At 43.1% G+C, this 15,968-nt stretch overlaps 1 protein-coding gene and 1 long non-coding RNA gene across 2 annotated transcripts in view; both read right to left on the bottom strand.

Moving 5' to 3' along the window:
• Positions 1-15,968, bottom strand: part of ERBB3 (erb-b2 receptor tyrosine kinase 3) — a 91,351-nt gene that overhangs the window by 73,476 nt on the left and 1,907 nt on the right. The gene's annotated exons all lie outside the window — the stretch shown is intronic.
• On the bottom strand, positions 14,011-15,436 carry LOC144586402 (uncharacterized). The gene is made up of 2 exons (XR_013541207.1): positions 15,350-15,436; positions 14,011-15,205 (listed from the first exon to the last, which is right to left on the bottom strand). It is a non-coding gene; the product is annotated as an uncharacterized LOC144586402 (long non-coding RNA).

Here is a 15,968-nt window from a genome sequence, read left to right as displayed (position 1 = left end):
ATGGGGCAGTAAATAAGTAAACTACCTTAAGTTCACATTCAGTATATAATCACCTGTGAATAGTTTCCTCTTCCCTCCCCACTTCTTTTCTTCCTGTGTTATGTCTATCTGATTGCAACGCTATGAGGAAGAGCTGCCTTATTTTATTTCCATTTTTGAACAGAGCTTACAAAAGGTTGATGCCTTCACTGTAAGCAAGAATAAAGACAAAACGATACTCGCACACATCTCTCAGTCAATCTGAGTTCACACCTCAAGTATAAAGTTTAAAACCAATCTAAGGAGGAAATTAGCTTCACAAAAATATAGAACACAGCCCTTGATTTACTAAATCCCAGCAACTTCCTATCCCAAAAGCGACATCTCAAGTTTCTATAAACCATCAACTGCCAAATCTGTTCTCATACCTGGCACTTGGCCATTTCCAGCTACCACAGAACCCGGTCCGTTCCATCCACCCTTTCTGTTCCTGGTGCCAACTGGGGCCATGCCATCATGACGTCAGGCAGAGCAGAGACAATCAGCACCCTTATCTACGTAGAGAATAGAGATGACGTTGTTCCTGTGTGTGCAGAATTCATGGTGGTTGGGAGATCAAGACCACCATCCAGGTGTATGAGGGGTTTGCCGTGACATAAAAAAATTTTTAGTCTCATGCATACTGTTAACTGAGCTCACCCGTTCCATCAGTTAATTCAAATTCTGATTTTGTTTTTAGTTGTTCACATCCAGGTTTTGAAGTCTGGTGGCTTTAATGGTTTGCCTACCTGTAAGGCTTAACTATCTCTCCCTTTTGCAGTCTAAGAACCTTAATTATTCTCAACTGCATTGTGACCATGTTGGATGGATAGCAAAGATAATGTACGTCCAAAATTTAGAACGGTTAAAATGTGCTGCTTATAAGCAGTGGAGAAGGAGAAGTGAAAGTAGTAATGATAGTCATGGAATAAATAGGCAGCAGCCGCTACCATGAATTCTATTGTCTTTTAAGCAGAATTCAAACCTGCACTTAGATTAATCTTTATACACATGGTCAATTTTATTTCTGCTTAATTATAAATGGATTGCCAAGACTCTGGGATGAGGTAGCCAGAACAGGGATTTATACAAATGCTTAATGGCCAGCATCTTGTTGCTTAGATATGCTGTCACAAGCAAATAGCATAAATTGCGGTGGTTGTGAATTGCTGCTAGTTAAAGGTTTGCCACTTGTATTCCTCATCCATGTCAGTGACATGCCTTGATGCACAATGAAGAATGTAAGTGGCAGCTCCTTAAATTAGCGGCAATTCCCCATTGCGATTTATGCCGTTGCACTTATGCCAGTTTATGTAAACAAAAGGTTTCTGCTCAGCAAAAAGCAAATCTTGGGGAATAGTAAAGCACAGCATTCAGGCCATCTCTTCGGATCTTCCTAGGACTCCCAAAGTATGTTCTGAAATATATAGGGACAGTGTTTGGAAAGGGAGATCACCTACACTTGCATTCCTTGTAGTATAGGAATACTTGTACAGGTTCCACACTATGAACTTGCAATGATGGTCATGACACTTCAGCCCATCACAAAATGACAAGGCTGGCATTAAGACATTAGCCAAAGCATAGGCTTTTCACGTTTACACCAGCTGAAATCCTGTTGCTTTGCTATGTATGTGGAAAGCAAACAGTGTAACATTAAGTCACTTCTAGCTGGCAATTAATAATTCCCTGCCGAGATTCCTCATCACGCACCAGTGCACATGCCCAAGAATCCCACCAGCAACTCATTTATTTCCAGCTAGAAGTGACTGCCAGAAGGATGTACACCACGGTGGAAACGTTTGTTTTTGTTTGATCTCATTTCAGTCGATGCCTCTTCCATTTTCTTTTCCCCCATGCAACACCCCCTTTTTTTACCACAAAAGAGGGTGCCTCTTTTAGGTCCTTTTGATCCAGTTCCTTCCATTCAGAAGGGGAAGAGCGGCAGGGATGATTGGGCAAGAGGACCACACAGCAGCAGCAGAAAGGAGGAAGGGAAAGACCAGTGGGCTGATTGGGAAAGGAGATGAGGTGCATGGTGGCTGATTGGGCAAGGGGGCAAGGCAGTGGGAAGGAAGGGAAAGACTGTTAGGACTGGCTGGCCAAGGAAGAGAGAGGAGAGAGAAAGCAAGGGCAGGTGGGCTACTGGAATATCAGTGTGAAGTGACTTTACATACACGGGTGAATTAAGATGATTAAATGAGGGAAACATGGATGAACAGAGAGGATGTGTGTCCCTCGCATTCCTCCAAGCAAATCATTACTGAGACTCTCTTTCAAAAAGTGACAGAAGCCGCTGAAAATGAATGTGAGACTCGCGTCTGTGCTGTTTTTCAATCCCCTCCCTAGTCCCATCCCAAGTGACCAAATGTTAGGCATTTGCCTTAGGCAAAGCAACAGGACTTCAGCCAGCATTTGTAAGTTATCAGTAGGCACTTTATCTCTCCCTTTTTTTCTCTCTCTCTGTACATATATTGGAACTAACTGAACGGGTCTAACGTTGCCATGGCCCAACCTGGTACCATTTGAACATCTTGGTGCTCCTGTCTCTTTCAGCTAACAGAGCATCACAGTGAACAATCCTGCCTTCCACAGTTACAATTTCATACTTATTTGCACAATACACTTCTTTTTCCCTACCAGCACTAAAACTTTCATTGTAAATTCCCACCTGTTTTTAGAGATGCTTCTCCTAAACCTTTTACTGAAAGAAAGAAAGAAAGAAAGAAAGAAAGAAAGAAAGAAAGAAAGAAAGAAAGAAAGAAAGAAAGAAAGAAAGAAAGAAAGAAAGAAAGAAAGAAAGAAAGAAAGAAAGAAAGAAAGAAAGAAAGAAAAGCCAACCCTAAAGGGCATGTGCATGATTGTGTATTAAGCACTTGGTGTAATTATTTATTCCATACTGGTTTCCCGTTGCTGAACTGAGAAAGGGCAGGAACAGAAAGACTTCACAATGTACATTTTAATTCATAAAGGAAAGGTGTAGGGGGGGCCAGCAGTACATTTCTGGGTTATAAAGTAGAATTGCTAGCTGTGCTTGTTGTCTGTAGGGTGAGAGAGGAGCAGCATTCCTTACCTGTCTGTCCCACAGCCCTTACATCTTTCCTCAACTGCTTGAACACCAAAGTGTTTGCATATATCCCATAACTCAGGAACCCTCTAAATTTCAGTGGGGCTTTGCTAAGGACTCTTTGGGGAGTAAAGAGCATGTCGCACAGAGGAGGTGAAAACTCCCTACCACAAAGGGGGCAGCTTAAATCAGGCCAAAACAATGACTGACCGAGGAGACCAGGGTTCAAATCCCCTCCACAGAAACAAAGCTCACTGAATAATATTTGTTTAGACATAAAGAGAGACTGTAGGTTTATGTCTCTGGTTTCTTGCTGGAGTGAGAAAAGGGGGCTAGGCCACCCAGAATTTCTGAAAGAAGTGGCAGAATAACAGGTATAATAGAAACTTGTGGTCCTGAAAGTTGGTAGATAAGGTCTGTCCCTTGCTAAGCCTGTTACAAACTTTTTGTGATATCGTAAAGGCGATAGTTGCTATAAAATTATCTCAGGAAGAACTTCATTTGCACCTTCATTCCTCTGTCCCTGCTGTGAGAGAGTATCTTCTGTCGAGAGGAGGCGTAAGAATGTAGAAGAAGGCAGACCCTGGAAGGCATTTTTACAGGGGGGCAATGTCAACGTTGAAACGGCTAAAATTAGCACAGGCAGCTGCCCTTGAGGGCACAGGTGCTCCTCTGTGGTGTTCACCCTCCACCCCACTTCCTCCTCTCCCCTCTGCACAAGGAAAGAGGGAAATAGCAAGTATTCTGACCCCCAGGGTTTCCCACACCCCTCAGGAGCAAGGGTAATTTCAACTGAGGGAAAATTAGACAGATATACATGAACACATACTTACAGAAACAGACAGAGACAGAGGGGGGAAATGATAGAGAGGGGAGGATTTACATCACAACTCTATACATAATTCTCTGCATGGACCATGATAAATTATCTTAGGCCAACAACCTTCATAATTGAATAAGTTGAGATATGCATTGGGATATTATTCTTTTAACATGATTTGTATAGCTATGTTGTGAACCGCACAGAGAGTGCTCTGCACTATGGGGCAGTAGACAAGCTGAAATAAATAAATAAAGATTTACTGAGAAGAACCACTTCATTAAAGAGGTTTACCGGTATTTCTAAGTGAATACATAGAGGATTCTATTTTTAAAATACTGTATCGCTTTCAGTTTAATAAGTAGATTTTCCTTTAATAAAAGGACACTGGCTGAGCACCTGATTAAAAGGGAGTGGGAAAACGCCTTATGCCAAATTATAGATTTCAGAAGACACAGATCCCATGGCCCATTAAGCTCCCTATTCCTGGGTGTAGCCCCTCCCATCAAACCTCTCATTCTGTCCCACACTATCTAAGCAATGTCATGGACCTTCCCAGTGTATGACCATCATTCCTACTGGGTCCGGCCCTGCCATTAAAGAACAGGACGCTCACTTCAGGTGATAGAAAAAAGAGCCAGAGATCTATGGCAAGGCTTTAGAAAACAGAAGCCATCAGCACCGTGAGGCTTGCCCTGCATCCTTTAAGTGGGGCTGCTTTCCTCAGGTGCAATAGAGCAAGAATGTGAAATATGTGGTCCCTCGGATTTTGTTAGACTGTGGCGGTCTTTGTGTTACCGTTGCCTACACTGGCTGCGGGCGTGTTGCTCACTCCTGCAGTAGACAACACGACTTCACTAGCACTGAAGTCCAACTCAGCTGCCAACCCGCTCAGCTTCTAGGTTGAACAACGGAAGTACAAGCCCCACCTTGTTGTTTGCCTTGAGCGGCAAAACATTTTGGGTCAGCCTTGGCTCTCAACCCTAACTACAGGATCTCAGTGACTCAGTTTCTCTGTTTGAAAAGAAATCCTGTGCCACAACCCATCTAGTAGGAGACGAGTGCTCACACCCCAGTTGTGGGCAAAGTCAGGCAGCAGATTGATGTTTCTTGACGCCTCATTTGGAGACTGACATCCTCCTCCACCTTGCTTTTTTGTCGGTTTTAGTCACTTTTGTGACTGGGCAGTTTTCCTTTCCTTCCCGTCTCCACACTTGGTTTCCTCCTGTAGCTATTTACTTGGAGAGCACGCTAGGTATTGCGAAAGGTTCCTCCAGAAGGGATTCAAAGGGGAGGGACAATCCTGCTCAGTCTTAGCCATGCAGATCTCTGCCAGCGTGAGTGGTGCGCAGATGGAGAGATTAGGGCACGGCCCCCTTGGCCTGCTCAGAAGGTTGCACCACACAGATCTAGCTCCCTGCTTAGTCTATTGAAAAACAGGAGAGAGGGCAGAGAAGAGCTCCAGGAAGGAGCCAGCGCCTCAGGAGAAGGGAAGATTTGCATATCCATTATTTATTAAAAGTATGCCTGCCAGGGTCCCCCAAATGCTTTACAATTTAAAAAAAGATAAAAACATTCTGTGAAAACAAGCTAAAGTCCATTTTAAGAACCTTTTTTTTAAGAGAGAGAGATAACACTCCTTAGCAACATGTTAAACAGAATTCCAAACAACAGTTTTAAAACCTAGAACCACATTTTCCAGCGCATGGAAGAATTACCTTTTTGGACACATTGAAAGAAGACATTTTTCCATGTTGTGAAATTTTCAGTGCCAGGCCTCAGCTTGCCAGAACACTGGAAGCAGAGAATCAATGTCTTTTTTGTTAGCATTTCCACCCAAACCCAATCTCCTCTCCTGAGCCACTAGTAGACCTAGAACCCATGTCTAATAGGGATTTGCTTTCTGCCTAATGAATTAGCCTGTAGAACTTAGATTTTTCCCTGTAAGGGGCACCTGTAAGAGGCATCAAGAATATTTACAAGCAATTCCCTGAAAACACAGGGAGATGTTTTTATTCCTTTATATATGCCGTATATATATCCCCTCTTTCCTCCCAGGAACTCAGTAGTACATAAGGCTCCTTCTGCCGCCGCCACCCACTTCATTTTATCCTGAGCACAATCCCATGAGGTATGTGAGGCTGGGGAGGGGGGTAGCAACTGTCCCAAGGTCCCCTTGATAACATGTTGGTGAAATGGTGGATTTGAACCCAGTTAACCCGAGTTCTAGCCCAACACTCTCATCTTTACGCCCACACTGACTCTCCAATTATGGCATGTCGTATTCTGAATATCTTTGGGGCTGATGCATGGACTTGTCTTTGAGAAAGGGATACCATGAAAGAACCGTTGGTCTGTCCAACAAGAATCTGTACTGAGAATTTCAGAACAGCAAAGGCTTAACTAACCTGTCCAGAGTATGAACTCTGTCTTACGAACACCCAAATTGCCTTACCAGATCGAAACAATGCCCAGCCCTCTCATGGATGGCAAACTGATGGACATCCATCAAGAAAGGCCGGCTTTCATTTGCTGTCTGCCCATGCTGGAGTCTTGAGCAGGCCCTGGCTCTGCAACAAAATGGATGGAGAGGATGCACAATATCTCTAAGCATGCACAAAGTGCCCCCCCCCGAGAGCCTCCTTACAACCAGCTCTGTCACATCTAGTACGGAAAACTGGATTTAGGGCAACACCCAGTAATCTGAGATGAAAATCAATCAATTGTTGATCCCCTACCTTATCTCAAATAAAAGTAAACACTGTGGTTGCTAATTCCCTCCATTTCTCAACTAACATTTCTCATTGTTCAAATTAAACACCGAGCACAAGAGGCAGAAGAGGTCTTAGTAGTGCTTTTTAACTTGTTGAACAAGGAGGGAGGTTCCTGCAACAAAGAGCCTTTTAATCTCTGAGCAGGAGGCAGGATCTGAATCAGCGATGAAGGGACACATTCCAGTCAGAAATAAAAGACTTGAGAGAAATGAGTCCCTTTGTTAACTCGCTGCCTCTCACTCATCTCAGACCCACTGATGTTTGTCCTCCTCACAAGGCAGGCATTCGCCCTCTCAGCTTTAGCCCAGAGGCTGGGGGAAAAAATTACTTTGGTGTGTGAGGATTCTGGGATTTGTTGTCTAGAAGCAGCTTCTTCATGCTCTGTGAGATATGTGCACCAAGAACACACACACACACACCATCAAGCTATGCACTTGGCTTGATTCACAGGCTGTTGTGCAGCAAACAACCTCGTCCAAAGTATAACACATCAAAGTGGGTAGAATGCTGGTTCTAGGACCTCCATTCCCTTTGGAACTTCCCTGAACACATTAGTGCCTCGTAGCCTAATCTCCCTTCACAAGGCTGATGTGACTCTAAAAGGAAACAACATCTTCCCTAAATTACCCTGCAATCCTGCAGCAAAGGCGAAATATAAATACAACAAATAAATAATGGATTTGGTGTGGCTCACAGAAATTTGCTTTCCCTTCCGCGTGATATGAATCATGACTCATTTGCTCATCATCACACCAAACTGGAGATGGCTGTTTTGCAGGCACTCTGATGTAATGGCTCTCCTTTGCTCTAGATCTCCAAAGGCCATTATGGGTCGATCTGCTAGCAGCTGTTCCATGGCTCTAGCAGCATGGAGCAGGGTGGATCCAGAAGGATGATACTCTTGACGTTGCAAACCCCCAAATGCAATGATTATGCCCATAACTTAGAAAACATTTGTGTTGTGGTATTTGTTTGTTTTAGCCCAGTAACAGAGCAGAGAAATGGTCAGGAGGTTTATGTCTTCTGTCATTGCATATGATCAAGCCGCTTTGAACTAATGATAATCCAAAAGATCCTGTCATTAACAATCCCATTCAGATCTTTCAAAACAAAACTCATGTCTTCCTTTATTGAGTCAATCCATCACATGTTTTCCAGTTCTCTTGCTGTCTTCAATTGTCCCCAGGTTATTGTCTTTTCTAGTAAATCATCTTCTTCTTATGATGTACTCAAAATATTACAGCCTCAGTTTAGTCATTTTTGCTTCGAGAGAGAGTTCAGAATTGAGTCGGTCTAAAACCACTGATGAGATGTCTACTTAATCCTTTAATCTAAAAAATAATCCTGACATTTTATATTCTAGAGTATTGAAATAATTAAGGGGCTGTAGGAAAAGTACCCCTGAAAATGAATGTTCTTTTAAATTTGAGGCTTGAACAATAGCTTACTATAGTCATTGGAAAACAATTAACCAGCTTTTCAGCCAAGCAAGATCACTGTCCCATAACATTCCTGAAAATTACTGCAATTAAAACATTCTTTTTTGTACTCTTATTTACTTTTTCATGCTCCTGTATTTTGAATTGAATTCTGACTAAAGTATTTGCTTGTAAATTTAATTTTCATATACCTGTATTTGTTTAAATATTTGTACCTAAAGTTTTCCACAGCTGTAAGACTTTGAGATGTTTTCAATCTTTGAAGCATTTTTTGTGCTTATGAAACATGAAGGCAATGTAAATAAAGTTTTTTTTTTAATTAGACAAGCTGATGTTGCCTGAAATTATTGCAAGAATTAAAATACTTATACCCTGACACTCAGGTGAATTTTGTTATGATTGGAAAAAATTGTCTGATTTCATTCTGGAATTAACTCTTTATTGGGATAAAAACCTGCTGTGACAAACACAGGGTTCTGATTTTTTCCTAGACGTCTATAAAGTTCTGTAGGGCATCAGAATCCCTGACTTGACAATCCCACGCCCTTATTTTCCAACTATGCATTGTGCTCAAATGCTGAACTACAATCTCCATCCTCCCTAGCCAGAAAAACAACTGGATGGGTATCAGAGGGATGATGGAGGGCATAGTCTAGTGCCTCTGGCAAGTGCCAGGTTAGAGCTGTCTTCCTTATCCAGCTGCCCCCTTTCCAGAAAGGAGAAGCTGTAGAAAGAATGAAGAGAGTTATGTGTTGTGTGACCATGGTGTTGAGACCTGGTGCACGGAGAAGCTGATAGGAGAAAAAAGGGATGAGTATCACATATTTTACATTGTTGAAGAAATGGCTTGATAGTGCAGGTGAGATCAATTTCTTCTTATCACTCGTAGCCTTCAGATGAGAACAGGGTGCCCTTGCAGAAGCTACACTTTAACCTAGTATGGTATCACTGTTTGTGCAAAAACGGTAAATCGAATGGAATTCCTGGCCAAGGTACACCAAGTGATTGCACTGGTTGTTCTATACTCTTAAGCAATGCATTCTAGTGCAAAGCCAAACTCCAAATTTGGTATTGGATGCCTCACCTCCACCCAATATTTAGCCTGAACATTCTGAAGAGCTCCGATTTCATCCATGCACATACTGTAGATCCTCCATCAACATAGATCAAAGCTATTCCATGCAAAGTGCTAAGGCCAATGCCTCACCCTACCCTTCTGGTAATGGTCCTCTTTGTGTTTACCTGGGCTGGTCCTCAGCTGGCAGACACACAGTTTGCACCAGGGCTATATGCAAATGTTTGCAACAACAACAACAATGTGCCATCAAGTGTATTCTGACTTATGGTTACCCTTTTCAGGGTTTTCCAGGTACAGAATACTCAGAAGTGATTTACCTAAATAACTAGATACCTAAATTACTAAGCTAAGTGTTGAAGACATACTTAAAATATTTATATTTAAAACATTTCTACCCCTTCTTTCTCCTTAAGAAGGACCCAAAGGCGGCTTTCATTTCATCCTCCTGGGATACATGTTGGTGACAAACCAAAGTTCTGTGCTGGATCAGCATCCTTCAAAAGAATCCAGAAGTCAGAATTACTATGTTTGGGGCACATCCTGGAGAACTAGTCCCGAAGGTACTTTAAGATTTGGTTGTAATATTTGAAAGGGGCCAGGAAAAATCCGTTTCAGGAATGTATCAACATACACAAGCAAATCTTTTTTTTTACACGGAATAAAATTATGCCAAATTAGAAAGTTTCTTCTCAGAATTTGGCTTGAGGCCATCTTTTAAATGAGCACAGGACTCACCACAGGCCCAGGGAGAGCACCAATTTCTTCCCAGTCTTGCCACGGTTTGGGCAGGTGTGTTTTTCACAGGGATCACTACAGAAGAGTGAGACTGCCCTTCCCTGATTATCTGAGGGACGCTGTTTATTTTGCATTCCATTGACAATGGCGACAACACATCCCACAAAAGCAATTGGCAGAGGTCAAGAATGTTGACATAAAACTGGTTTCAAGCCACCGAGAAAAGCTGCCCTCCATTAGAAGGCAGGGTGGAAGGCAAAGGGTTCCCAAAGGCTGAGTGTGAAAACATAAACAAGATTCAAACCACAGGATTGCACAACATGGTTGGAGGTGGGGGGGGGAACGACAAGAAACATCAGCTCATTAACCTGGGGACAGGAAAATAATTTGTTTCCTCCAGGGAGAGGAAGTTATGTTTTGGGAAAAACAAAACGGGCTTCCCATTTTCTGTCCCATTAGGAAGGGATTATGATTCTTCCTGATCAGTTGTATTCCTTTTTTTATTGTTAGCTTCACAAGCAGGGAGCTGCTCTGAACGTTTGGGATCAGCCATAACTAGCCACCCATTAACAGCATGTACCTTGGCCAGTAACACCCAGTTATAAAATGGAGCCTCTTTCTGAAGCCGCCATCTACAGCTCAGCACCTTCCAGAGGCGCTGCTCCACTATTCCCATCATCCCCAGTCTGGTTGGTCTGGATGATGGGAGCTGTTGTCTGGCACCTCCAGAGTGTGTCAAGTTGGGAAAAAGCACCCAGTCTCAACCAGACCTACGAGGATGACCTACAGAGAGGAATCAGTCCTTTGAGAAAGTGGTCGCCTATGTTAGATGCCTTGCCCAGCTTTGCTACCCTGTGATGGAGAAGCTGAGGTACGTGGGCCTTGAAACACAGTGCAAAGGACATCATCCGCTGAGTACGCCTCCGCAGAAATCCCACGTGTACACCCTAATAGACCATCTTTTGGGCCAAAGCAAGCCTTAAGAGAGGACAGAAATGGTCACTGCGGAGTCAGGCAACAACAACAAAAGGAAAGTAGGGTTGAGGAGGCTGTTATGGTTAGACGCCCAATTGACTGACATGGGATGGGTGTGCCAAGTTAGCCTGCTTCAGACTGCCCATCCCTTGCGGAAACATCTAGCAGTAACTATACATCGAGAGGTAAACAGTCAAAAGAGGAGATGAAGCAATAAACAACCGAGCCAGTTCCTGCCGATGCACAACAAACAGGCTTGTTGAGGCAATGATGTCATCTTTTTTGGGGGGGGGTCCCTGACTTTGTAGGCTGCTTCACAATTCCTTTTCTTTTGGTGGCATCCCATGACTCCAAAGAAGGGGGAATGAACAAAAGAGCTTAGTGCTGAATAAGACAACTGTGGCCACAAGATCAAGAGTATTTCTTTCTAGTGATTTAATCCATTGCTTTTTCCGTTAAATAAACCATCACACAGTGACCGAGTTGCCAACAAAACAAAACCCAAACAGTAAAACACACACCCATTGCTCTCTGTTTAATGAATAAGAGTTACAAAGACAGCTCTTCAGCAGCTTCAGGTGGGATAGTTACCAGAGAAGATCTGTTTTTGCAGAGGTCTGGACTTTAGAGAAATGACCCCACTGTGCATAAGAAAGCCCATCATCAGCACTTCAATTTTCCTTCTGAGGACCTTGCTCTCCCTTTCTTCTAGGGGCAAGTCCTCATGACAACCTGCAGCAAAAATTAGACTGGACAGCAGGTAACTGTGGACAACCCGATAATGATCATTTCCAAGATTCACCAGCATCTTACCAACACTAGATCCTTTTCAGGATCAATCTCCTTATATGAGTTCCAGGGCTCAGAATGACAATAGAAATATGAAGGTGTCTTACAACTGACAAACTTCAAGGTGAGTCGGGTCACCTTAATGTAGCGAGATGGCAGCGGGAGGATCCTCTGACCACCTTGAATCGGAAATATCAGACTGGATTTTTGAGGAGTGGTTTTATTTTATTCTATTGAAAAAACATCTTGTGCAAAACTAGTGTCCATTTTCCTTTGCAAAGCTAAGCACACACGTACACACACAGCATGATATGCAAACTACAGATCAAGCAAAAAAAAGGACAGTGATCAATCATGACGACACAACTTATTCAATGCTCCTACTTCTGATAGCCTAGGCAACAAAGAAACCGTTTCTACATGTTTCCATTTTGCACATTTTACAGAAATGTACAAAGCCCAATCAAAAAGTGCGCAAAATATCTCCAAGACTGACCAAAAAATCCCAACAACCTCTTGCCAACTTTCCACAAGGAGGAAGTGAGTGAGTTAGGCATTGTCTTGCCTACAAAGTAGAGCAGAAAATAAGTCAAGTCAAGGTTTACATCATCCCCCAATTGGGACATACTTAAAGCAGATTCACTGAAATCAGTGGGACATAATTTGCCATGATTAACAAGTCTCACTCGTTTCAGCGGGTCTCCTCTTATGTACACCTGTTCCTACATTCCTTGCTGCTATATGCCCTTTTCTTTTTTTAAAAAAAAATCATTTTCATACTGCAATTTTAAAACAATGTTAACAGCAACGTATATCACATAAAAGACAAATTCCATCTTAAGAGTCTCCAGCTTAGATAGCAAAAACATAATGTAAAGACAAAAAATAAATTAGATGAACATCAGGTCTACAGGATTAGCCCAAGAAAGCTTGCTACTTAAGGAAGAGTAGAAAATGGAAAAGCAGATAACCACCATCCAAGAAAAAAAGGGTACTCAGTGTGAACCATTTGTATTTTTGCACTAAATAGCCTGAAGGCAAAAAAAAAAAAAAAAAAAAAAGGAAACCAAAACTGTCCTACTTTGGACACATCATGAGAAGGCAGGATCCTCTAGAAAAGACAATAATGCCGGGAAAGGTTGGAGGCAGCTGAAAAAGAGGGAGATCAAATATGGGATGGATTGACTCTCTCTAAAGGAAGCCACAGGCTTGATTTTCCAGGAGCTCAGGCCAGGTTGGAGATTGCTCATTCATAAGGCTGCCATATGTTGGAGGTGAATTGACAGCACATAATAAACAAATAATATCAGCATGCCACTTTTTTCATTCATGACAGACTAAAGCATCGACCCTTTCCTTCATACTGTACTAGATTTCCAATCTGGGTTTCTCTTGTCTCACGAAGGGAGCACTGCTACTTGTTTGCATTCTGTTTTTGCTATCCTGTAAGGGAATGACCATAGATTGCATATTTGACTTCATTCCGCTCAAAAGAAAACACATGCACCCCCCCCCCCTTAGCAATTCAAGCTTCAGTTCTCAGTTTGAAGAAGTGCTGAATAGCTGGGACATCTGTCTGTGGAGCTAGAGGCTGGGAGTTCAGTTCTCCACTGTGCCTCCTTGACAGGAGCTGGACTCGATGAAGTTCAAAGATGAAGGGCAATTCACTGCCACAATATGGGGGAGTGATCATGACCACTGAGGGCTTAAAATGGGGTTGCTCACTGTCATTCACAGATAGAGCAGCTGCTTACTCAGTGGCAGAAAGAAAAAGAGAGAGAGAGAGAGAGCATCAACAAAAAAAGGACATATATTTGCATATTCTGATTTTTATCCAAATGATTAAACTTATAAGTATAAGTGCAATGCTATCTTCTGGCTGCGGGGAAGGCTGTGTCAAAATGACTTTGTGTTCCTGCTCTTTAGAGAGGATGGCACCCCATTCCCTATGACTATCCACCCTCTCCAGGCTCAGAGAAAGATATTCCCTGAGTGTGCATACAAGGGGACTGCCTCCAAATGTGGGTTGTGATGCTCCTGTTGGGAAGGCTTTTGCCTTGATGACTACGGTCTTCTTTGGCAGCATCTAGCTTCGGTCCTCTCTTGAAACCCAACAGCAGACTTAAGAACATAAGAGGGCTCTTGTGAGCTGATGGCACTAAAATTTTCACAAGGCTTGCACCTCTCTGCTTCTTACCACTCCTTCCTATCTGTAGAAACCCTCCTTGCACTCATACCCTAGGAAAAAAAAATAAAACAAAACTTTTCTGAGTTTTACCTAGAAGTCACTAATAAAACTGAATTTCCAGATAACCTGGGTTAAGGAAACAACAAAGCATTTTTATGACTAGAGCGCAAGCAACAGGAACTAAAGCAGAGTGAAGGCTTCACTTCTTTTGCCTCTATATCCAGAGTTTAAGAAAATAATGATTTCTAAAGTGCTTTCTGCCCCCCACCTTCCAACCTATGAAAAGAACTGTATTTGTTTTACAACAGGTGGCCATGAAGAGATGGGGGAGAGCTATGTAAAAAATGTCAAAGTATCTCAATGCGTGGTGGGAGCGGTTAACCTTTTGAACGCCATCCACTTGGCCTCCCTCCTGATTCTGCAGAACCTGCAGGCTTGAGAAACCACAAATCAAAGATAGGGCAGTGGACTTAGCCCTTTGCAAACCAAACCTTTCTCTCCCTTTGTGATGTTTAATCTTCACACTTGGGAACCTGCTTGCTCCAAGTAAGGACTCAATCAGGCAGAGGGAAGGAATGAAAAGGGATAGGAGGTACCAGTCCTGTTGGGGGGTGGGTCTCCCCTTTTGCTCCCCACTGGTGGAAAGTGGGAAAGCAGGAAAAACTACAGGGATTCCTCTCCCCCACTTACTCTCCAAGAAACCCAAAAAGCTTGTCTCCATGATCTGATGGCACCAGCAGCAACCAGCATAGAAACTCTTCTCTTTGTTGACTGGATGAGCCCCCACCCCCCAAGCTATCCTTTCCCACTCAGGTGCCCTGCACAAGGGAAGCTCCTAATCCAGGTTCCCTCAATCCGGTTTCCTCCAGATGAGTTGGACTACAACATCCCTCATCCCCCATCAGCATGATTAGGCATGATGGGTGCTTTAGTCCAACACTTCATCCACCGCTAGGGGAAGACTGACTTAATGTAACAACCCAGATAAGCCTGAACATTTCCTGAAGAGTGCAATGTGAAGGTGATTTATTGACCCAGAATTTGTATAAACTTGGTATACTTAAGAGGATCTAATGCATAATCACATTTAATTGGAGCATGAGGAGGGTGGTTGTTTTTTTCCAGTGTCCCTTCAGTCTGGGTGGAGTAAGGATTCTAACCTAGATGAGTGACTTGCAGTGTCACATACACGAGCTCACACCCTCACACTCATTAATTAGTCTTGAACAGCTACCACTCCTTAATTTAATCACCAGGGCTGGCTCCAAGTTTGAAGGGGCCATACCTAGGAGTTATCTCTTTGGAGAGCAGCCGCAGGTAACCTAGAGCACTGGTTCTTAACCTTGGGTTACTCAGGAGTTTTGGACTGCAACTCCCAGAAGCCTTCACCACCAGCTGTGCTGACTGAGGTTTCTGGGAGTTGCAGTTCAAAAGCATCCGAGTAACAAAGGTTAAGAACCACTGACCTAGAGCACAGCTGGCCTGCCATTTTATATTTCCCACAATGTTCTGGAGCGACAAGAAAGAAAGAAAGAAAGAAAGAAAGAAAGAAACCAACCAACCAACCAACCAACCAACCAACCAACCAACCAACCAACCAACCAACCAACCAACCAACCAACCAACCAACCAACCAACCAACCAACCAACCAACCCACCCACTCCAGGACAGTCTAGGCAGTTCCTTAAAGACACTGGAGGGTGAATGTGGCCTTCTTGGTCCAGTGATTAAAGTGTGCAAGAGCTCTCCATCCAACCTAGCAACATCCACTGAGCTGGTATAGATGGAGCCCATGAATATGCACAGAACCAGTTTCCTACCCAAAGGGAAGGGTTATTAAAGGGCATTTGGAAGCATCTGATCAGCAATTACTCCTCTCTGCCCTAGACAGAGAGCCTCCAAAGAAGTAGCTAGACTGGTTTAAATATTCCGAAAGAAGAACAATAGGATCTTCCATACATAATCCTAACTTTTCCAAGGGCAGGCTGTGATCCTTGCAAAATCCCGGGGGGGGGGTACTTTTTTCCACAGTAGGACTTGGGTTGACTTAACAGTTGTGTAATAAGCAACTTAACCAGCGTACA

This window comes from Pogona vitticeps, chromosome 2, assembly GCF_051106095.1.
Source record: "Pogona vitticeps strain Pit_001003342236 chromosome 2, PviZW2.1, whole genome shotgun sequence".
NCBI lineage: Eukaryota > Metazoa > Chordata > Lepidosauria > Squamata > Agamidae > Pogona > Pogona vitticeps.
This window is presented reverse-complemented; position numbering and strand designations above follow the sequence as displayed.